General features: G+C 48.7%; 23 non-coding genes across 23 annotated transcripts; all 23 read right to left on the bottom strand.

The window, feature by feature from the left end:
- Positions 1 to 468: 468 nt before the first annotated feature.
- Trnaf-gaa (transfer RNA phenylalanine (anticodon GAA)) lies at positions 469 to 541 on the bottom strand. The gene has a single exon. It is a non-coding gene; the product is annotated as a tRNA-Phe (tRNA).
- A 576-nt stretch (positions 542 to 1,117) lies between these two features.
- On the bottom strand, positions 1,118 to 1,199 carry Trnas-uga (transfer RNA serine (anticodon UGA)). The gene has a single exon. It is a non-coding gene; the product is annotated as a tRNA-Ser (tRNA).
- Positions 1,200 to 1,897: 698 nt separating this feature from the next.
- Positions 1,898 to 1,979, bottom strand: Trnas-cga (transfer RNA serine (anticodon CGA)). The gene has a single exon. It is a non-coding gene; the product is annotated as a tRNA-Ser (tRNA).
- Positions 1,980 to 2,116: 137 nt separating this feature from the next.
- Positions 2,117 to 2,189, bottom strand: Trnak-uuu (transfer RNA lysine (anticodon UUU)). The gene has a single exon. It is a non-coding gene; the product is annotated as a tRNA-Lys (tRNA).
- A 536-nt stretch (positions 2,190 to 2,725) lies between these two features.
- On the bottom strand, positions 2,726 to 2,798 carry Trnaf-gaa (transfer RNA phenylalanine (anticodon GAA)). Its single transcript has one exon. It is a non-coding gene; the product is annotated as a tRNA-Phe (tRNA).
- A 576-nt stretch (positions 2,799 to 3,374) lies between these two features.
- Positions 3,375 to 3,456, bottom strand: Trnas-uga (transfer RNA serine (anticodon UGA)). The gene has a single exon. It is a non-coding gene; the product is annotated as a tRNA-Ser (tRNA).
- A 698-nt stretch (positions 3,457 to 4,154) lies between these two features.
- Trnas-cga (transfer RNA serine (anticodon CGA)) lies at positions 4,155 to 4,236 on the bottom strand. The gene has a single exon. It is a non-coding gene; the product is annotated as a tRNA-Ser (tRNA).
- A 137-nt stretch (positions 4,237 to 4,373) lies between these two features.
- Positions 4,374 to 4,446, bottom strand: Trnak-uuu (transfer RNA lysine (anticodon UUU)). Its single transcript has one exon. It is a non-coding gene; the product is annotated as a tRNA-Lys (tRNA).
- A 536-nt stretch (positions 4,447 to 4,982) lies between these two features.
- On the bottom strand, positions 4,983 to 5,055 carry Trnaf-gaa (transfer RNA phenylalanine (anticodon GAA)). Its single transcript has one exon. It is a non-coding gene; the product is annotated as a tRNA-Phe (tRNA).
- Positions 5,056 to 5,631: 576 nt separating this feature from the next.
- Trnas-uga (transfer RNA serine (anticodon UGA)) lies at positions 5,632 to 5,713 on the bottom strand. The gene has a single exon. It is a non-coding gene; the product is annotated as a tRNA-Ser (tRNA).
- A 698-nt stretch (positions 5,714 to 6,411) lies between these two features.
- On the bottom strand, positions 6,412 to 6,493 carry Trnas-cga (transfer RNA serine (anticodon CGA)). The gene has a single exon. It is a non-coding gene; the product is annotated as a tRNA-Ser (tRNA).
- A 137-nt stretch (positions 6,494 to 6,630) lies between these two features.
- Positions 6,631 to 6,703, bottom strand: Trnak-uuu (transfer RNA lysine (anticodon UUU)). Its single transcript has one exon. It is a non-coding gene; the product is annotated as a tRNA-Lys (tRNA).
- A 536-nt stretch (positions 6,704 to 7,239) lies between these two features.
- On the bottom strand, positions 7,240 to 7,312 carry Trnaf-gaa (transfer RNA phenylalanine (anticodon GAA)). Its single transcript has one exon. It is a non-coding gene; the product is annotated as a tRNA-Phe (tRNA).
- A 576-nt stretch (positions 7,313 to 7,888) lies between these two features.
- Positions 7,889 to 7,970, bottom strand: Trnas-uga (transfer RNA serine (anticodon UGA)). The gene has a single exon. It is a non-coding gene; the product is annotated as a tRNA-Ser (tRNA).
- Positions 7,971 to 8,668: 698 nt separating this feature from the next.
- On the bottom strand, positions 8,669 to 8,750 carry Trnas-cga (transfer RNA serine (anticodon CGA)). Its single transcript has one exon. It is a non-coding gene; the product is annotated as a tRNA-Ser (tRNA).
- Positions 8,751 to 9,931: 1,181 nt separating this feature from the next.
- On the bottom strand, positions 9,932 to 10,004 carry Trnaf-gaa (transfer RNA phenylalanine (anticodon GAA)). The gene has a single exon. It is a non-coding gene; the product is annotated as a tRNA-Phe (tRNA).
- Positions 10,005 to 10,580: 576 nt separating this feature from the next.
- Trnas-uga (transfer RNA serine (anticodon UGA)) lies at positions 10,581 to 10,662 on the bottom strand. Its single transcript has one exon. It is a non-coding gene; the product is annotated as a tRNA-Ser (tRNA).
- Positions 10,663 to 11,360: 698 nt separating this feature from the next.
- Trnas-cga (transfer RNA serine (anticodon CGA)) lies at positions 11,361 to 11,442 on the bottom strand. The gene has a single exon. It is a non-coding gene; the product is annotated as a tRNA-Ser (tRNA).
- Positions 11,443 to 12,629: 1,187 nt separating this feature from the next.
- Positions 12,630 to 12,702, bottom strand: Trnaf-gaa (transfer RNA phenylalanine (anticodon GAA)). The gene has a single exon. It is a non-coding gene; the product is annotated as a tRNA-Phe (tRNA).
- A 7,450-nt stretch (positions 12,703 to 20,152) lies between these two features.
- Trnas-cga (transfer RNA serine (anticodon CGA)) lies at positions 20,153 to 20,234 on the bottom strand. Its single transcript has one exon. It is a non-coding gene; the product is annotated as a tRNA-Ser (tRNA).
- Positions 20,235 to 20,371: 137 nt separating this feature from the next.
- Positions 20,372 to 20,444, bottom strand: Trnak-uuu (transfer RNA lysine (anticodon UUU)). The gene has a single exon. It is a non-coding gene; the product is annotated as a tRNA-Lys (tRNA).
- A 536-nt stretch (positions 20,445 to 20,980) lies between these two features.
- On the bottom strand, positions 20,981 to 21,053 carry Trnaf-gaa (transfer RNA phenylalanine (anticodon GAA)). The gene has a single exon. It is a non-coding gene; the product is annotated as a tRNA-Phe (tRNA).
- A 576-nt stretch (positions 21,054 to 21,629) lies between these two features.
- On the bottom strand, positions 21,630 to 21,711 carry Trnas-uga (transfer RNA serine (anticodon UGA)). The gene has a single exon. It is a non-coding gene; the product is annotated as a tRNA-Ser (tRNA).
- Between the last annotated feature and the right edge of the window lie 415 nt (positions 21,712 to 22,126).

Here is a 22,126-nt window from a genome sequence, read left to right as displayed (position 1 = left end):
ACTCGCTGCATGGAGCTGTAACTAATAAAACGTCGCCTGGATGCTGTCTACAAACTTATCGTGCTAAGCTCGTAACAGACTATCGAAGAATGCTGACACATGACGCAAGAACAAATTGCAGCAATCGTTACGTCTCATACGTTGGAGCAGAGGATTTACGTGTTCTGTCGACACTCACTGGGCAACTGGAAAATTCACAAGCATTTCGAATGCAATGTTTCCCACGTTTTCGCTCATTTCACGGTTCCGTTGGAGACGTTCTTCACGTCCTGACACAAAAAAGGGAACGCAATAGGTAGGACTTTTTTTATTTTCTTGCTTCCCAGGCATTTGCCTACTGTGTTCCTCTTATGGCATGCACTGGACAACCAGAACAGCTACAGGAGGGAGTCATTTTTGTTCTCGGCGGTAGTTACATTATCACAAACTCAGAGCAATTCCATTGGCGTCAGCTTCAAAACGAATGCATGCCGAAACCCGGGATCGAACCAGGGACCTTTAGATCTTCAGTCTAACGCTCTCCCAACTGAGCTATTTCGGCTGACGTTGAACGTCTCTGTTTTGCACGTCTTCGTTGACCTCTGCCCCGTCGCCAATTTCACAGTCATCTTCATCTGATAAGACACAGGGACGCTGAAAGGCGAGCAGCAGATGCAGTGAAGTACCACACACATTTCTTCTGCTTCCATCATCGTAACAAGCAAACACTTCGACTCGATTCATGTAATATTGACTTCGCTGACGCTAGAAAACCTGTGCTATATCGATGCCACGTGCAACTCGTGTGCAAAGAACGAGACACAAGAAGCAGTGAGCCTCTCCAGCGTGTGAGAGGCAGCATCTAGCAGATACACACGGTAAAACATTTGACTTGCGCTAGCTCATAAATTGCTACACGTCATCGTCTGCAAGCTAAACTGGACACATCTGCACTGCCCAGAGAGGTGACACTTGCACTGACACCTGGTGGACGGCTGTGAGACGAGGAGATGAGCTGTGGCTTCTGGGCGCGACTGTAGCGCTGCACCCTGCACATTGCTGGCGATCCACGTGTTTAGTGGAGACGCAACCGCTAGGATGCAGCTGAACGTCCTTCTTCTGAGAGCGAGAAAATTTTCGCAGTCGGCAGGACTCGAACCTACGCTCCCAGAGGGAATCTGATTTCAAGTCAGACGCCTTAACCACTCGGCCACGACTGCCTGTGGCAATATCGTCTTCCGACAAGTGAAAGTGACATCTTTAGAAGCAATCCGATGGCAGAAAGCGGCGTGGCCTCACTCTTTTCTCTAGTGTTTCCATTGCCAGCACATTAGCCGTTACGAAAGTGTATTAATTTTCGCCCAGACAGGGGCTTGAACCCAACACCCTTTGGTTGAAAACCTAACGCTCTACCGACTGAGCTACCGTACAGCTGCGTGGTGTGCGAGTGATTCACATGTCGTAATTACTGGCTTATGGCTCCAATGGCGACTTCACCGACTTCCCACTGACGCACCGCTGACGCTGCTTTTCTGTCGTCTTAAGCGGTGGACATACTTGCAAGTAGCTGCGAGATCTTAACAAAAGAAACGCTGCACCATTGCTTTTGCCGCACTCGAATGACTGAATTACGATTCTTAAAAAGAAATGAATGTTCGCTCTGTCCAACACTTCCAAGCACATCTGTGTACTCACAAACTCGGCGTCGGCGCGAGAAAATGACGGGAGCGCACTCGTGGGCCTGCGACGGCTTTCTGCAGTCCCAGCGTCAGTGCGAGGTGAACCGGTAGCCACAGGAAGCAGCGGCCGTTGCGAAACTCAGTATTCTTAAATTTTCGTCTTGTTGAGAGTGGCGTCATTGGTTTGCATCCGCGTTCACGTGTGTGAAAATATTTGCTGCTCTTTACGCAAAATCGCACGCAGCCGGTAGGACTCGAACCTACGCTCCCAGAGGGAATCTGATTTCGAGTCAGACGCCTTAACCACTCGGCCACGACTGCCGGTAGCGCGAGTTCTGCCGACACATGCAACTGCTACCGTTTAAAGCACTGTGGTGTCAGGAAACGGCGTAGTTGCATTCTTTTCCGTAGTGTTTCCACCTCTACTAGACGAATCACTACCAAAGTATTAAAATTTCCGCCCGGACAGGGACTTGAACCCTGGACCCTTAGGTTAAAAGCCTAATGCTCTACCGACTGAGCTATCCGGGCTCACAAGACGTTTGTAAACCTTCCACGATACACAACTGCACATTGACTCATGTCCTTTACTGTTGTGCACTCGCTGCATGGAGCTGTAACTAATAAAACGTCGCCTGGATGCTGTCTACAAACTTATCGTGCTAAGCTCGTAACAGACTATCGAAGAATGCTGACACATGACGCAAGAACAAATTGCAGCAATCGTTACGTCTCATACGTTGGAGCAGAGGATTTACGTGTTCTGTCGACACTCACTGGGCAACTGGAAAATTCACAAGCATTTCGAATGCAATGTTTCCCACGTTTTCGCTCATTTCACGGTTCCGTTGGAGACGTTCTTCACGTCCTGACACAAAAAAGGGAACGCAATAGGTAGGACTTTTTTTATTTTCTTGCTTCCCAGGCATTTGCCTACTGTGTTCCTCTTATGGCATGCACTGGACAACCAGAACAGCTACAGGAGGGAGTCATTTTTGTTCTCGGCGGTAGTTACATTATCACAAACTCAGAGCAATTCCATTGGCGTCAGCTTCAAAACGAATGCATGCCGAAACCCGGGATCGAACCAGGGACCTTTAGATCTTCAGTCTAACGCTCTCCCAACTGAGCTATTTCGGCTGACGTTGAACGTCTCTGTTTTGCACGTCTTCGTTGACCTCTGCCCCGTCGCCAATTTCACAGTCATCTTCATCTGATAAGACACAGGGACGCTGAAAGGCGAGCAGCAGATGCAGTGAAGTACCACACACATTTCTTCTGCTTCCATCATCGTAACAAGCAAACACTTCGACTCGATTCATGTAATATTGACTTCGCTGACGCTAGAAAACCTGTGCTATATCGATGCCACGTGCAACTCGTGTGCAAAGAACGAGACACAAGAAGCAGTGAGCCTCTCCAGCGTGTGAGAGGCAGCATCTAGCAGATACACACGGTAAAACATTTGACTTGCGCTAGCTCATAAATTGCTACACGTCATCGTCTGCAAGCTAAAATGGACACATCTGCACTGCCCAGAGAGGTGACACTTGCACTGACACCTGGTGGACGGCTGTGAGACGAGGAGATGAGCTGTGGCTTCTGGGCGCGACTGTAGCGCTGCACCCTGCACATTGCTGGCGATCCACGTGTTTAGTGGAGACGCAACCGCTAGGATGCAGCTGAACGTCCTTCTTCTGAGAGCGAGAAAATTTTCGCAGTCGGCAGGACTCGAACCTACGCTCCCAGAGGGAATCTGATTTCAAGTCAGACGCCTTAACCACTCGGCCACGACTGCCTGTGGCAATATCGTCTTCCGACAAGTGAAAGTGACATCTTTAGAAGCAATCCGATGGCAGAAAGCGGCGTGGCCTCACTCTTTTCTCTAGTGTTTCCATTGCCAGCACATTAGCCGTTACGAAAGTGTATTAATTTTCGCCCAGACAGGGGCTTGAACCCAACACCCTTTGGTTGAAAACCTAACGCTCTACCGACTGAGCTACCGTACAGCTGCGTGGTGTGCGAGTGATTCACATGTCGTAATTACTGGCTTATGGCTCCAATGGCGACTTCACCGACTTCCCACTGACGCACCGCTGACGCTGCTTTTCTGTCGTCTTAAGCGGTGGACATACTTGCAAGTAGCTGCGAGATCTTAACAAAAGAAACGCTGCACCATTGCTTTTGCCGCACTCGAATGACTGAATTACGATTCTTAAAAAGAAATGAATGTTCGCTCTGTCCAACACTTCCAAGCACATCTGTGTACTCACAAACTCGGCGTCGGCGCGAGAAAATGACGGGAGCGCACTCGTGGGCCTGCGACGGCTTTCTGCAGTCCCAGCGTCAGTGCGAGGTGAACCGGTAGCCACAGGAAGCAGCGGCCGTTGCGAAACTCAGTATTCTTAAATTTTCGTCTTGTTGAGAGTGGCGTCATTGGTTTGCATCCGCGTTCACGTGTGTGAAAATATTTGCTGCTCTTTACGCAAAATCGCACGCAGCCGGTAGGACTCGAACCTACGCTCCCAGAGGGAATCTGATTTCGAGTCAGACGCCTTAACCACTCGGCCACGACTGCCGGTAGCGCGAGTTCTGCCGACACATGCAACTGCTACCGTTTAAAGCACTGTGGTGTCAGGAAACGGCGTAGTTGCATTCTTTTCCGTAGTGTTTCCACCTCTACTAGACGAATCACTACCAAAGTATTAAAATTTCCGCCCGGACAGGGACTTGAACCCTGGACCCTTAGGTTAAAAGCCTAATGCTCTACCGACTGAGCTATCCGGGCTCACAAGACGTTTGTAAACCTTCCACGATACACAACTGCACATTGACTCATGTCCTTTACTGTTGTGCACTCGCTGCATGGAGCTGTAACTAATAAAACGTCGCCTGGATGCTGTCTACAAACTTATCGTGCTAAGCTCGTAACAGACTATCGAAGAATGCTGACACATGACGCAAGAACAAATTGCAGCAATCGTTACGTCTCATACGTTGGAGCAGAGGATTTACGTGTTCTGTCGACACTCACTGGGCAACTGGAAAATTCACAAGCATTTCGAATGCAATGTTTCCCACGTTTTCGCTCATTTCACGGTTCCGTTGGAGACGTTCTTCACGTCCTGACACAAAAAAGGGAACGCAATAGGTAGGACTTTTTTTATTTTCTTGCTTCCCAGGCATTTGCCTACTGTGTTCCTCTTATGGCATGCACTGGACAACCAGAACAGCTACAGGAGGGAGTCATTTTTGTTCTCGGCGGTAGTTACATTATCACAAACTCAGAGCAATTCCATTGGCGTCAGCTTCAAAACGAATGCATGCCGAAACCCGGGATCGAACCAGGGACCTTTAGATCTTCAGTCTAACGCTCTCCCAACTGAGCTATTTCGGCTGACGTTGAACGTCTCTGTTTTGCACGTCTTCGTTGACCTCTGCCCCGTCGCCAATTTCACAGTCATCTTCATCTGATAAGACACAGGGACGCTGAAAGGCGAGCAGCAGATGCAGTGAAGTACCACACACATTTCTTCTGCTTCCATCATCGTAACAAGCAAACACTTCGACTCGATTCATGTAATATTGACTTCGCTGACGCTAGAAAACCTGTGCTATATCGATGCCACGTGCAACTCGTGTGCAAAGAACGAGACACAAGAAGCAGTGAGCCTCTCCAGCGTGTGAGAGGCAGCATCTAGCAGATACACACGGTAAAACATTTGACTTGCGCTAGCTCATAAATTGCTACACGTCATCGTCTGCAAGCTAAAATGGACACATCTGCACTGCCCAGAGAGGTGACACTTGCACTGACACCTGGTGGACGGCTGTGAGACGAGGAGATGAGCTGTGGCTTCTGGGCGCGACTGTAGCGCTGCACCCTGCACATTGCTGGCGATCCACGTGTTTAGTGGAGACGCAACCGCTAGGATGCAGCTGAACGTCCTTCTTCTGAGAGCGAGAAAATTTTCGCAGTCGGCAGGACTCGAACCTACGCTCCCAGAGGGAATCTGATTTCAAGTCAGACGCCTTAACCACTCGGCCACGACTGCCTGTGGCAATATCGTCTTCCGACAAGTGAAAGTGACATCTTTAGAAGCAATCCGATGGCAGAAAGCGGCGTGGCCTCACTCTTTTCTCTAGTGTTTCCATTGCCAGCACATTAGCCGTTACGAAAGTGTATTAATTTTCGCCCAGACAGGGGCTTGAACCCAACACCCTTTGGTTGAAAACCTAACGCTCTACCGACTGAGCTACCGTACAGCTGCGTGGTGTGCGAGTGATTCACATGTCGTAATTACTGGCTTATGGCTCCAATGGCGACTTCACCGACTTCCCACTGACGCACCGCTGACGCTGCTTTTCTGTCGTCTTAAGCGGTGGACATACTTGCAAGTAGCTGCGAGATCTTAACAAAAGAAACGCTGCACCATTGCTTTTGCCGCACTCGAATGACTGAATTACGATTCTTAAAAAGAAATGAATGTTCGCTCTGTCCAACACTTCCAAGCACATCTGTGTACTCACAAACTCGGCGTCGGCGCGAGAAAATGACGGGAGCGCACTCGTGGGCCTGCGACGGCTTTCTGCAGTCCCAGCGTCAGTGCGAGGTGAACCGGTAGCCACAGGAAGCAGCGGCCGTTGCGAAACTCAGTATTCTTAAATTTTCGTCTTGTTGAGAGTGGCGTCATTGGTTTGCATCCGCGTTCACGTGTGTGAAAATATTTGCTGCTCTTTACGCAAAATCGCACGCAGCCGGTAGGACTCGAACCTACGCTCCCAGAGGGAATCTGATTTCGAGTCAGACGCCTTAACCACTCGGCCACGACTGCCGGTAGCGCGAGTTCTGCCGACACATGCAACTGCTACCGTTTAAAGCACTGTGGTGTCAGGAAACGGCGTAGTTGCATTCTTTTCCGTAGTGTTTCCACCTCTACTAGACGAATCACTACCAAAGTATTAAAATTTCCGCCCGGACAGGGACTTGAACCCTGGACCCTTAGGTTAAAAGCCTAATGCTCTACCGACTGAGCTATCCGGGCTCACAAGACGTTTGTAAACCTTCCACGATACACAACTGCACATTGACTCATGTCCTTTACTGTTGTGCACTCGCTGCATGGAGCTGTAACTAATAAAACGTCGCCTGGATGCTGTCTACAAACTTATCGTGCTAAGCTCGTAACAGACTATCGAAGAATGCTGACACATGACGCAAGAACAAATTGCAGCAATCGTTACGTCTCATACGTTGGAGCAGAGGATTTACGTGTTCTGTCGACACTCACTGGGCAACTGGAAAATTCACAAGCATTTCGAATGCAATGTTTCCCACGTTTTCGCTCATTTCACGGTTCCGTTGGAGACGTTCTTCACGTCCTGACACAAAAAAGGGAACGCAATAGGTAGGACTTTTTTTATTTTCTTGCTTCCCAGGCATTTGCCTACTGTGTTCCTCTTATGGCATGCACTGGACAACCAGAACAGCTACAGGAGGGAGTCATTTTTGTTCTCGGCGGTAGTTACATTATCACAAACTCAGAGCAATTCCATTGGCGTCAGCTTCAAAACGAATGCATGCCGAAACCCGGGATCGAACCAGGGACCTTTAGATCTTCAGTCTAACGCTCTCCCAACTGAGCTATTTCGGCTGACGTTGAACGTCTCTGTTTTGCACGTCTTCGTTGACCTCTGCCCCGTCGCCAATTTCACAGTCATCTTCATCTGATAAGACACAGGGACGCTGAAAGGCGAGCAGCAGATGCAGTGAAGTACCACACACATTTCTTCTGCTTCCATCATCGTAACAAGCAAACACTTCGACTCGATTCATGTAATATTGACTTCGCTGACGCTAGAAAACCTGTGCTATATCGATGCCACGTGCAACTCGTGTGCAAAGAACGAGACACAAGAAGCAGTGAGCCTCTCCAGCGTGTGAGAGGCAGCATCTAGCAGATACACACGGTAAAACATTTGACTTGCGCTAGCTCATAAATTGCTACACGTCATCGTCTGCAAGCTAAAATGGACACATCTGCACTGCCCAGAGAGGTGACACTTGCACTGACACCTGGTGGACGGCTGTGAGACGAGGAGATGAGCTGTGGCTTCTGGGCGCGACTGTAGCGCTGCACCCTGCACATTGCTGGCGATCCACGTGTTTAGTGGAGACGCAACCGCTAGGATGCAGCTGAACGTCCTTCTTCTGAGAGCGAGAAAATTTTCGCAGTCGGCAGGACTCGAACCTACGCTCCCAGAGGGAATCTGATTTCAAGTCAGACGCCTTAACCACTCGGCCACGACTGCCTGTGGCAATATCGTCTTCCGACAAGTGAAAGTGACATCTTTAGAAGCAATCCGATGGCAGAAAGCGGCGTGGCCTCACTCTTTTCTCTAGTGTTTCCATTGCCAGCACATTAGCCGTTACGAAAGTGTATTAATTTTCGCCCAGACAGGGGCTTGAACCCAACACCCTTTGGTTGAAAACCTAACGCTCTACCGACTGAGCTACCGTACAGCTGCGTGGTGTGCGAGTGATTCACATGTCGTAATTACTGGCTTATGGCTCCAATGGCGACTTCACCGACTTCCCACTGACGCACCGCTGACGCTGCTTTTCTGTCGTCTTAAGCGGTGGACATACTTGCAAGTAGCTGCGAGATCTTAACAAAAGAAACGCTGCACCATTGCTTTTGCCGCACTCGAATGACTGAATTACGATTCTTAAAAAGAAATGAATGTTCGCTCTGTCCAACACTTCCAAGCACATCTGTGTACTCACAAACTCGGCGTCGGCGCGAGAAAATGACGGGAGCGCACTCGTGGGCCTGCGACGGCTTTCTGCAGTCCCAGCGTCAGTGCGAGGTGAACCGGTAGCCACAGGAAGCAGCGGCCGTTGCGAAACTCAGTATTCTTAAATTTTCGTCTTGTTGAGAGTGGCGTCATTGGTTTGCATCCGCGTTCACGTGTGTGAAAATATTTGCTGCTCTTTACGCAAAATCGCACGCAGCCGGTAGGACTCGAACCTACGCTCCCAGAGGGAATCTGATTTCGAGTCAGACGCCTTAACCACTCGGCCACGACTGCCGGTAGCGCGAGTTCTGCCGACACATGCAACTGCTACCGTTTAAAGCACTGTGGTGTCAGGAAACGGCGTAGTTGCATTCTTTTCCGTAGTGTTTCCACCTCTACTAGACGAATCACTACCAAAGTATTAAAATTTCCGCCCGGACAGGGACTTGAACCCTGGACCCTTAGGTTAAAAGCCTAATGCTCTACCGACTTTTTTTTTTTTTTTTGTTATTTTTCAACTTTTTTTTTTATTTTTATTGGGTCTCCTTCCTCCCCTTCAACCCATCCTTGCGCTCGCCAATTTCTGCCTTCTCGGCCTGGCTTCTATGCCATTAAAAGAACGTTGAACACAAAGGACGCTTCTTCTGCATCAAGAAAGGAAAACGTGTTGTCACTGCAGCGGAAAGTTCAAGGTGCGTTGCTTCTGTAGCAAAGGAAACGTTTCATTCCTTGTTGATGACTCTTTGCTGCAAAACTTTTATTTTCATCGTGTTTTGTTGGTTTTTTGTTTTTTATCTTTTTTAACTTTTTTAATATACAACAAGTTTTTTTTTGTAATTGTTTGTTTCCACTATTCTTTGCGTGAGACATCTCGGCTCGTTGACGGCACTCAACGCTCGTCTTCTCGAGGGTTGCCTATTATTACTGAGCTATCCGGGCTCACAAGACGTTTGTAAACCTTCCACGATACACAACTGCACATTGACTCATGTCCTTTACTGTTGTGCACTCGCTGCATGGAGCTGTAACTAATAAAACGTCGCCTGGATGCTGTCTACAAACTTATCGTGCTAAGCTCGTAACAGACTATCGAAGAATGCTGACACATGACGCAAGAACAAATTGCAGCAATCGTTACGTCTCATACGTTGGAGCAGAGGATTTACGTGTTCTGTCGACACTCACTGGGCAACTGGAAAATTCACAAGCATTTCGAATGCAATGTTTCCCACGTTTTCGCTCATTTCACGGTTCCGTTGGAGACGTTCTTCACGTCCTGACACAAAAAAGGGAACGCAATAGGTAGGACTTTTTTTATTTTCTTGCTTCCCAGGCATTTGCCTACTGTGTTCCTCTTATGGCATGCACTGGACAACCAGAACAGCTACAGGAGGGAGTCATTTTTGTTCTCGGCGGTAGTTACATTATCACAAACTCAGAGCAATTCCATTGGCGTCAGCTTCAAAACGAATGCATGCCGAAACCCGGGATCGAACCAGGGACCTTTAGATCTTCAGTCTAACGCTCTCCCAACTGAGCTATTTCGGCTGACGTTGAACGTCTCTGTTTTGCACGTCTTCGTTGACCTCTGCCCCGTCGCCAATTTCACAGTCATCTTCATCTGATAAGACACAGGGACGCTGAAAGGCGAGCAGCAGATGCAGTGAAGTACCACACACATTTCTTCTGCTTCCATCATCGTAACAAGCAAACACTTCGACTCGATTCATGTAATATTGACTTCGCTGACGCTAGAAAACCTGTGCTATATCGATGCCACGTGCAACTCGTGTGCAAAGAACGAGACACAAGAAGCAGTGAGCCTCTCCAGCGTGTGAGAGGCAGCATCTAGCAGATACACACGGTAAAACATTTGACTTGCGCTAGCTCATAAATTGCTACACGTCATCGTCTGCAAGCTAAAATGGACACATCTGCACTGCCCAGAGAGGTGACACTTGCACTGACACCTGGTGGACGGCTGTGAGACGAGGAGATGAGCTGTGGCTTCTGGGCGCGACTGTAGCGCTGCACCCTGCACATTGCTGGCGATCCACGTGTTTAGTGGAGACGCAACCGCTAGGATGCAGCTGAACGTCCTTCTTCTGAGAGCGAGAAAATTTTCGCAGTCGGCAGGACTCGAACCTACGCTCCCAGAGGGAATCTGATTTCAAGTCAGACGCCTTAACCACTCGGCCACGACTGCCTGTGGCAATATCGTCTTCCGACAAGTGAAAGTGACATCTTTAGAAGCAATCCGATGGCAGAAAGCGGCGTGGCCTCACTCTTTTCTCTAGTGTTTCCATTGCCAGCACATTAGCCGTTACGAAAGTGTATTAATTTTCGCCCAGACAGGGGCTTGAACCCAACACCCTTTGGTTGAAAACCTAACGCTCTACCGACTGAGCTACCGTACAGCTGCGTGGTGTGCGAGTGATTCACATGTCGTAATTACTGGCTTATGGCTCCAATGGCGACTTCACCGACTTCCCACTGACGCACCGCTGACGCTGCTTTTCTGTCGTCTTAAGCGGTGGACATACTTGCAAGTAGCTGCGAGATCTTAACAAAAGAAACGCTGCACCATTGCTTTTGCCGCACTCGAATGACTGAATTACGATTCTTAAAAAGAAATGAATGTTCGCTCTGTCCAACACTTCCAAGCACATCTGTGTACTCACAAACTCGGCGTCGGCGCGAGAAAATGACGGGAGCGCACTCGTGGGCCTGCGACGGCTTTCTGCAGTCCCAGCGTCAGTGCGAGGTGAACCGGTAGCCACAGGAAGCAGCGGCCGTTGCGAAACTCAGTATTCTTAAATTTTCGTCTTGTTGAGAGTGGCGTCATTGGTTTGCATCCGCGTTCACGTGTGTGAAAATATTTGCTGCTCTTTACGCAAAATCGCACGCAGCCGGTAGGACTCGAACCTACGCTCCCAGAGGGAATCTGATTTCGAGTCAGACGCCTTAACCACTCGGCCACGACTGCCGGTAGCGCGAGTTCTGCCGACACATGCAACTGCTACCGTTTAAAGCACTGTGGTGTCAGGAAACGGCGTAGTTGCATTCTTTTCCGTAGTGTTTCCACCTCTACTAGACGAATCACTACCAAAGTATTAAAATTTCCGCCCGGACAGGGACTTGAACCCTGGACCCTTAGGTTAAAAGCCTAATGCTCTACCGACTTTTTTTTTTTTTTTTTTTTTGTTATTTTTCAACTTTTTTTTTTTATTTTTATTGGGTCTCCTTCCTCCCCTTCAACCCATCCTTGCGCTCGCCAATTTCTGCCTTCTCGGCCTGGCTTCTATGCCATTAAAAGAACGTTGAACACAAAGGACGCTTCTTCTGCATCAAGAAAGGAAAACGTGTTGTCACTGCAGCGGAAAGTTCAAGGTGCGTTGCTTCTGTAGCAAAGGAAACGTTTCATTCCTTGTTGATGACTCTTTGCTGCAAAACTTTTATTTTCATCGTGTTTTGTTGGTTTTTTGTTTTTTATCTTTTTTAACTTTTTTAATATACAACAAGTTTTTTTTTGTAATTGTTTGTTTCCACTATTCTTTGCGTGAGACATCTCGGCTCGTTGACGGCACTCAACGCTCGTCTTCTCGAGGGTTGCCTATTATTACTGAGCTATCCGGGCTCACAAGACGTTTGTAAACCTTCCACGATACACAACTGCACATTGACTCATGTCCTTTACTGTTGTGCACTCGCTGCATGGAGCTGTAACTAATAAAACGTCGCCTGGATGCTGTCTACAAACTTATCGTGCTAAGCTCGTAACAGACTATCGAAGAATGCTGACACATGACGCAAGAACAAATTGCAGCAATCGTTACGTCTCATACGTTGGAGCAGAGGATTTACGTGTTCTGTCGACACTCACTGGGCAACTGGAAAATTCACAAGCATTTCGAATGCAATGTTTCCCACGTTTTCGCTCATTTCACGGTTCCGTTGGAGACGTTCTTCACGTCCTGACACAAAAAAGGGAACGCAATAGGTAGGACTTTTTTTATTTTCTTGCTTCCCAGGCATTTGCCTACTGTGTTCCTCTTATGGCATGCACTGGACAACCAGAACAGCTACAGGAGGGAGTCATTTTTGTTCTCGGCGGTAGTTACATTATCACAAACTCAGAGCAATTCCATTGGCGTCAGCTTCAAAACGAATGCATGCCGAAACCCGGGATCGAACCAGGGACCTTTAGATCTTCAGTCTAACGCTCTCCCAACTGAGCTATTTCGGCTGACGTTGAACGTCTCTGTTTTGCACGTCTTCGTTGACCTCTGCCCCGTCGCCAATTTCACAGTCATCTTCATCTGATAAGACACAGGGACGCTGAAAGGCGAGCAGCAGATGCAGTGAAGTACCACACACATTTCTTCTGCTTCCATCATCGTAACAAGCAAACACTTCGACTCGATTCATGTAATATTGACTTCGCTGACGCTAGAAAACCTGTGCTATATCGATGCCACGTGCAACTCGTGTGCAAAGAACGAGACACAAGAAGCAGTGAGCCTCTCCAGCGTGTGAGAGGCAGCATCTAGCAGATACACACGGTAAAACATTTGACTTGCGCTAGCTCATAAATTGCTACACGTCATCGTCTGCAAGCTAAAATGGACACATCTGCACTGCCCAGAGAGGTGACACTTGCACTGACACCTGGTGGACGGCTGTGAGACGAGGAGATGAGCTGTGGCTTCTGGGCGCGACTGTAGCGCTGCACCCTGCACATTGCTGGCGATCCACGTGTTTAGTGGAGACGCAACCGCTAGGATGCAGCTGAACGTCCTTCTTCTGAGAGCGAGAAAATTTTCGCAGTCGGCAGGACTCGAACCTACGCTCCCAGAGGGAATCTGATTTCAAGTCAGACGCCTTTTTTTTTTTTTTTTTTTTTTTTTCGCCTTAACCACTCTTTTTTTTTTTTTATTTTTTTTTTACGCCTTAACCACTCTTTTTTTTTTTTTACTTAACCACTTTTTTTTTTTTTTTTTAGTCAGACGCCTTAACCACTCTTTTTTTTTTTTTTTTTTTTTTTTAGATTTAACCACTCGGCCACTTTTTTTTTTTTTTTTTAAAGAAACGCCTTAACCACTTTTTTTTTTTTTTTTTTTGTTAAACCAAACATACCTTCTTGCAAGATCAGGCCAGGGCGGCGGTGGAGGCAAAGGGGGCAGGGGTCGCAATCCGAGGCCTGGCCACAGTGTCTCCCTCACCGTCCCAACCCGAGAAACGGGGAATAACGGAAAGAGTGGTGTGTTGTACTCTGTATTATTGTGTAACAGAGTATTGCTTTTTTTTTATGTAATTTTATTTTTTTCTTTTTTTTTTTTCTTTTTTTTTTTTCTTTTTTTTTTTTTTTTTTTAATGGAGTTCCTTTAGGAGAACAAAGATCCATCGTGGCCAGCGGAAACATGTCCAAAACGATGTTGCGAAAAAAAAATAACGTCCTCTGAAGGTGTGGAAAGAACATGAGGAAGGAAGAACGAAAACGCGAAACACAAAATAAAAAACCATTCTAGGAGGACAATGACCACAAGTAGGCAGCGGAGGCCCACCGCTACCATAGAAAGGCAAAAAATAGAGACTCTCAAAATAAAATAGAAATGAAAAACACAAACAAATAACCACACTAAACGTGCCAAATATGTCTGGCGCACGGGAATGGGGAAGTGTACGCAATTCCGGCAGCAACAAACATATTTCGTCTTCTCGATAAGTTTGATTTCCGTGCCCAAGAGGCAACCGTTTCAACGCAAATTATCTTTGAGCACCGTCACACAGTTTAGGGACAAGTTAATGACAGTCCTGCAATAGTCACAAAAAATGAAGTAAAGGTCAGCAATAGGGAACAAGCGTCAATCCAGGAGAGAAGAGCCAATATGGCAATCCTAAGGACAACCGCCCAAATGGCGGAAGATAAGTCGAGCCGGTGAGACAAATGAACTGTCATACATCAAGAAAATTAGAACAATATATCATTCCACACATTCCGCCAGAGGAAACAGTGGAATGGGAAGTACATAATCATGGCAGGAGAGAAATATGTAATTTGGTAAAGGCGGTCCGTAGAGGGACATCTAAAAATCGGGCATAATTGGAAACACACTGCGGATTTCGTTGCTCCCGTCCATAGTAGTCCCAAAGATACGTCAAAAACTGCAAGCGATCCATGAGGCGGAGAGAGAAAATCGCATGTGCTGCATGCGCGGCGATCCACACGGTAGCGTTTCTCTTGGTGGCAGGATACGGCCGCCAGTCGGGAACCAGGATATACGAAGGTTGTATGGCACTTGGGGTAGTCCTATTAATCAACGCCAACATCTCACGGGTGGCAGCCCATACCTCGTGAAACTGGGGGCACACAAAACGGTGTTCGATCGTGTCCTCAGCCGCGCACCGCCCACAGATGCCACTCGGGAGGAGATTGATTGCGTGGAGTTTCGCATTCGTGGCAACGGTGCGATTCACAACTTTATACCAAGTGTCCCGAACATCTGATGTCAACAATTTACTGGAAATGTTGGACCACACCGTCCGCCAATCGTATTGCGGCAGCCTCAACTCCCATTTGTTAGTCGGCGGAGTTCCGCGGAGGGCCTCTGCGATCGCGCTGACGTTACCCCTGCGCCGATCGTCACCTATCAGATAGCTAGTGTGGAGGAAGTACTGGCGAACGAAATTCAATTTGTACGGGATAGCCTGGATAGAGACAGGCGCGCGGAGAGAAGCAGGGCGGTAAAGGTCGAAGAGTACCGACGTGGGGCCAAGCCCCGCATGGGCTATTACACAGTTAGTTCGGTGGAGCAAAAGGGCAGCACACTTGGAAGGAAAATCAACCAGACCGATGCCGCCCCTGTCCGGCGGGAGCGTGCAAATATTGTAGGCGACCTTAAAGATTTCGCCTCGCCAGACCAGCCAAGAAACAGCATGCTTGATGGCCCGTTCGATCTCCTTCGGCACCGGCAAAACTTGAGCCAGGTACCAGGCCTTGGCCAACATCTGGGTATTAACAACCGAAACTCTATCCAGCAAAGACAAATTTCGTTTGGCGGCAGCCTGAGTCGCCGCTCGAACAGAATATAAGACCGCGCGCCAGTTTAGCACTGCCATTTGTTGTACATTTGCCGTCATCTGGATCCCGAGAATCTTATGTCGTAACTTGACGGTATACCAATCACGACGGACAGCCCTCATGGTCGCAGTAAGCGGCAGCAAGATGGACTTACGGGGGTTCACAACCGCACCCGATGCCGATTCAAATTGGTGAAGAATGAGACGGAGCGAATCAATATCGTCGGGACTTTGGATAAAAACTCCCAAGTCATCCGCATACGCCCGACAGACAAGCGAACCCGTACCAAACGGGACACCGTGGCAAACATTCGTTAGTTTACGGAGTAGAGGATCCAGCGCTAAAACGAATAAGCCCATGGAAAGCGGGCACCCTTGGCGGACGGATCTGTTCATCCTGAGGACATCACCGGCCTGGCCATGAAAAAGGATTCGGGAAGTGGCCGATTTCAGAAGGTTAGATATCACATGCGTGAATTTTAAACCAAATCCAAACTTATACATGACCCGCCGCAAGTAGTCGTGACTAATTCGATCGAATGCATTATGAAAATCAATGGAAAGTATCGCAGCCCGGCCGCCACGACGTGACGAGGCAGAAGCGATACATTCTCGATACGCCAGGACGGCATCAAATATATTCCGTCCAGGTACTGCACACGATTGAGAAGGACTAATGACGGTCTTCAACGCCGGCCGCAAACGGTGTGAAAAGCAGCGTGCTATGATTTTATAATCGGCGTTTAATAGAGTAATCGGCCGTAAAGTCACCGCACTTTGGATGCCAGTGGTCTTCGGGATGAGGACGATGAGCCCCTCTAAAAAGTCTTCCGGCACATCGAGACCATTATGTATTTCATTAACAATGGCAACGAAAGTATCAGTTAAAAGAGCGGAAAATTTCACATAAAATTCCACAGGAATTCCGTCAATGCCAGGTGCCTTTCCCTTCGGGCTAGCCTTAACGGCGGCAGAAACATCAGCAGCTGTAAAACGCTCATTTAAAAGAAGTCTATCCTGACGCGTTAAAATTGAAGGCAGGTCGTGTAAAAACATCTGCAAGGAGGCGTCATGCAAAGGTTGAGATTGAAAGAGTTTAGAGTAGTGATCGTAAATTTCGTCCTTAATCACCCGACGATCCGAAGTTCTATGACCGTCACGCGTTATCCAGTCCGTGAATAAAAGTTTTTCACGCCGCAGTCGGGCTCGTCGTAAATGATACAATGATAGTGGTTCTTCCAAAGAGGGATCGAAAGGCCTGCTACGGACAACAGAGCCCTGCGCCTTCCGATGCAGATGGTTTAAAATCTGCGTTTTAATTTTCCGTAACATGGGAAGGAGGTCAGGGCGGTCGGTAACCCGAGTAATTAAATCCTGTAAACAATCGCGATAAAAATTAACCGTCATCATGTCCCAATGGGCCTTGTCACGACAGTAATTTATGAGCAAAGTACGAAGAGCCGGTTTAGCGTGACGGAGCCACCACGCGACAGTAGAACACGCCTGTGGGCGGCTCTGAAGAAGTTGGCGCCACAACAAATGTACCTGTTCGACAAGACTGACGTCATCCAAAACACTAACATTGAATTTCCAATAGGATCGCGTACGGTCCGGGCGAACAGACGGGACATTAAAAGCACACAAATAACCACAATGATCCGAAAAAACGACGGGGGCAACTTCGGCCTGCAAGATTTGTGCAGTAAGGTCCGACGAGACATAAATTCTATCCAACCTACTATGCCCAGTAGGATAAAAATAAGTAAAACCTGTAGCAGTCGGACTAAAACGAAGCCACGTGTCCTCAAGTTTAAAAGTGTCAACTAAAGTTTGCAGTGCTAGACACTTATGTGCCGTCGGTTCCTGGTCGGCAACACGCAAGACACAATTAAAATCACCGCCTAAGATGATCCGTCGGTGGTTTCGATGGAAGAACTGACATAAATCATGATTGAAAAAAGTATCCCTCAGACGTTTGTTGTGAGTTCCAGAGGGGGCGTACACGTTAACAAAAAATATGTCGCAGATGACACATGCCAACCCTCGTCCATTTGGTAAAATTTCTACGTGTTTATACTCTAAACCGGGCGCGATTAAAATAGCCGTACCAATGGTCGTTTCCGGATCAATATTAAGAATAACATTATAGGCAGTAAGGTGCGGGACAACGTCAGCTGTAAGTTCTTGAAGGAAAACCACATCACAACGAGCAGATTGCAAAAAATGTAAAAGGGCGTCAATTTTACGGACACTGCGGATTTGATTAACATTAAGTGTGAGGACGCGTAACTGGTGGAATGCACGCGTCAGGATGGACTCTGTAACTTAAGCGGAACTAGAAGAAATGATCTTCCTCCACATCCTCAGACCACTGCATGGTGTCCGCAGGAGAAGGTACGGCGTCCGGGACGGCCCGGGAAGCGGGGGCGGGGGGCACTGACACAGGCGGACCGTGCACGAAAGGTGCTTCGCGACGCTCTTGAACCAAGGAGTCCGTTAATCCCTCAACGGCCTGTTCGAAGGAAACGCCGTCGCCCTCAGTGGGCGCCGTTTTCGAACGTTTCTTAGACCGCCTACGCTTCGGTTTGGGATCGGTAGGGGCGGACTGGGTGGAAACTTGAGACACCTCGCTTTCAGCGCTGCTAGCATCCGCCTCACCAGAAGTGGACAGGCCGGGTTGTGTCGGCAATTTCCGCTTGTCTGTCGGCGGGGCGGGGACGGTAATCGGCCGGGGCGACTCGACCAACATTTCAGAAGACTCCCCAACAGGCACGGTCGGGACACTGACAGCTGACAAATCAGCAAGACCGACTTCGCGAGGGGTCTGTTCGGTAGATAAACTTTGTTCCGACACAACCGGGGGCACGACAACTGTCGGCAGAGTCACATTATCGGACACAGGAGGGGACTCGACCAACATTTCAGAAAACTCCCTAACAGGCACATCCGGAACACTGACGGCTGACAAATCAGCGATACTGACTTCGCGAGGGGTGCGTTCGGCAGGTAAACTTTGTTCCGACACAACCGGGGGCACGACAACTGTCGGCTGAGTCACAACATCGGACACAGGAGCCACAGCCGCAGGAGCGGCGGAAGCCTGTCGGTCGGTCGGGGCGAGCGAGGGGGGTCCAACCAACGCGCCTGCATACGTGGTGTTGACAACAGCTTCGCGCGGTAGCTGCGCCGGCCTGCGTAAAGTGCAGGTTTGTCGTAAATGATCTGTTTTGCCACACACAGAACACGTCTGCGGCTGCCCACTATAGCTGAGGAAAGCTCGCGTGCCAGCAATGATCAGATACGACGGGATATGTTTCTTTAAATCTACACGTACTGTCCGAACACCACTCAGAACCCGATACCTAAAACCTGCAGGCCACACATCATTCTCCACACTAAGAACGGTGCCAAATTCGCCAAGTTTACGAGCAATGGCCTCATTTGGGCACTCAAAAGGAACATTATAAACCTTCACACTTCGAATGCCGAAGCCTGCCGGCAGTATCAACACGTCAGACAAAGCACCGTCCACGTGCTTGAATTTCTTAACGCCACCACTTTCGGTAACTAGCTTATCGACAAAATCCTCGTTCGGAAGTTTCAAAAAGACAGAGTTTTGAATAAAATCAAGCTGGATGCCGACCAAATCAGATTCGGGAATACGCAATTCCGAAAATACCCATTCGTGTACATCAAAAGGCGACGGCCTAGCCGCGTTCCTATCAAAAACACACTGTACGGAGTTAGCACGGTTCATAATAATGCGTCAATAAACTTACAGGAACTAGAAGAGAAGAGAGAACGCTGCGAGGCGCAGCACCAAACACACGACGAAGACACCGCCTGCAGCACACGAAGGCAGCAGCAGGCACGAGCCCAACACACGTCCGCTCGCCGCAACCACTCGGCCACGACTGCCTGTGGCAATATCGTCTTCCGACAAGTGAAAGTGACATCTTTAGAAGCAATCCGATGGCAGAAAGCGGCGTGGCCTCACTCTTTTCTCTAGTGTTTCCATTGCCAGCACATTAGCCGTTACGAAAGTGTATTAATTTTCGCCCAGACAGGGGCTTGAACCCAACACCCTTTGGTTGAAAACCTAACGCTCTACCGACTGAGCTACCGTACAGCTGCGTGGTGTGCGAGTGATTCACATGTCGTAATTACTGGCTTATGGCTCCAATGGCGACTTCACCGACTTCCCACTGACGCACCGCTGACGCTGCTTTTCTGTCGTCTTAAGCGGTGGACATACTTGCAAGTAGCTGCGAGATCTTAACAAAAGAAACGCTGCACCATTGCTTTTGCCGCACTCGAATGACTGAATTACGATTCTTAAAAAGAAATGAATGTTCGCTCTGTCCAACACTTCCAAGCACATCTGTGTACTCACAAACTCGGCGTCGGCGCGAGAAAATGACGGGAGCGCACTCGTGGGCCTGCGACGGCTTTCTGCAGTCCCAGCGTCAGTGCGAGGTGAACCGGTAGCCACAGGAAGCAGCGGCCGTTGCGAAACTCAGTATTCTTAAATTTTCGTCTTGTTGAGAGTGGCGTCATTGGTTTGCATCCGCGTTCACGTGTGTGAAAATATTTGCTGCTCTTTACGCAAAATCGCACGCAGCCGGTAGGACTCGAACCTACGCTCCCAGAGGGAATCTGATTTCGAGTCAGACGCCTTAACCACTCGGCCACGACTGCCGGTAGCGCGAGTTCTGCCGACACATGCAACTGCTACCGTTTAAAGCACTGTGGTGTCAGGAAACGGCGTAGTTGCATTCTTTTCCGTGGTGTTTCCACCTCTACTAGACGAATCACTACCAAAGTATTAAAATTTCCGCCCGGACAGGGACTTGAACCCTGGACCCTTAGGTTAAAAGCCTAATGCTCTACCGACTGAGCTATCCGGGCTCACAAGACGTTTGTAAACCTTCCACGATACACAACTGCACATTGACTCATGTCCTTTACTGTTGTGCACTCGCTGCATGGAGCTGTAACTAATAAAACGTCGCCTGGATGCTGTCTACAAACTTATCGTGCTAAGCTCGTAACAGACTATCGAAGAATGCTGACACATGACGCAAGAACAAATTGCAGCAATCGTTACGTCTCATACGTTGGAGCAGAGGATTTACGTGTTCTGTCGACACTCACTGGGCAACTGGAAAATTCACAAGCATTTCGAATGCAATGTTTCCCACGTTTTCGCTCATTTCACGGTTCCGTTGGAGACGTTCTTCACGTCCTGACACAAAAAAGGGAACGCAATAGGTAGGACTTTTTTTATTTTCTTGCTTCCCAGGCATTTGCCTACTGTGTTCCTCTTATGGCATGCACTGGACAACCAGAACAGCTACAGGAGGGAGTCATTTTTGTTCTCGGCGGTAGTTACATTATCACAAACTCAGAGCAATTCCATTGGCGTCAGCTTCAAAACGAATGCATGCCGAAACCCGGGATCGAACCAGGGACCTTTAGATCTTCAGTCTAACGCTCTCCCAACTGAGCTATTTCGGCTGACGTTGAACGTCTCTGTTTTGCACGTCTTCGTTGACCTCTGCCCCGTCGCCAATTTCACAGTCATCTTCATCTGATAAGACACAGGGACGCTGAAAGGCGAGCAGCAGATGCAGTGAAGTACCACACACATTTCTTCTGCTTCCATCATCGTAACAAGCAAACACTTCGACTCGATTCATGTAATATTGACTTCGCTGACGCTAGAAAACCTGTGCTATATCGATGCCACGTGCAACTCGTGTGCAAAGAACGAGACACAAGAAGCAGTGAGCCTCTCCAGCGTGTGAGAGGCAGCATCTAGCAGATACACACGGTAAAACATTTGACTTGCGCTAGCTCATAAATTGCTACACGTCATCGTCTGCAAGCTAAAATGGACACATCTGCACTGCCCAGAGAGGTGACACTTGCACTGACACCTGGTGGACGGCTGTGAGACGAGGAGATGAGCTGTGGCTTCTGGGCGCGACTGTAGCGCTGCACCCTGCACATTGCTGGCGATCCACGTGTTTAGTGGAGACGCAACCGCTAGGATGCAGCTGAACGTCCTTCTTCTGAGAGCGAGAAAATTTTCGCAGTCGGCAGGACTCGAACCTACGCTCCCAGAGGGAATCTGATTTCAAGTCAGACGCCTTAACCACTCGGCCACGACTGCCTGTGGCAATATCGTCTTCCGACAAGTGAAAGTGACATCTTTAGAAGCAATCCGATGGCAGAAAGCGGCGTGGCCTCACTCTTTTCTCTAGTGTTTCCATTGCCAGCACATTAGCCGTTACGAAAGTGTATTAATTTTCGCCCAGACAGGGGCTTGAACCCAACACCCTTTGGTTGAAAACCTAACGCTCTACCGACTGAGCTACCGTACAGCTGCGTGGTGTGCGAGTGATTCACATGTCGTAATTACTGGCTTATGGCTCCAATGGCGACTTCACCGACTTCCCACTGACGCACCGCTGACGCTGCTTTTCTGTCGTCTTAAGCGGTGGACATACTTGCAAGTAGCTGCGAGATCTTAACAAAAGAAACGCTGCACCATTGCTTTTGCCGCACTCGAATGACTGAATTACGAT

This window comes from Schistocerca nitens, unplaced genomic scaffold (assembly GCF_023898315.1).
Source record: "Schistocerca nitens isolate TAMUIC-IGC-003100 unplaced genomic scaffold, iqSchNite1.1 HiC_scaffold_385, whole genome shotgun sequence".
Taxonomy (NCBI): domain Eukaryota; kingdom Metazoa; phylum Arthropoda; class Insecta; order Orthoptera; family Acrididae; genus Schistocerca; species Schistocerca nitens.
Note: the sequence above shows the minus strand (reverse complement) of the source record. Positions and strands in the feature narration are given on the sequence as shown.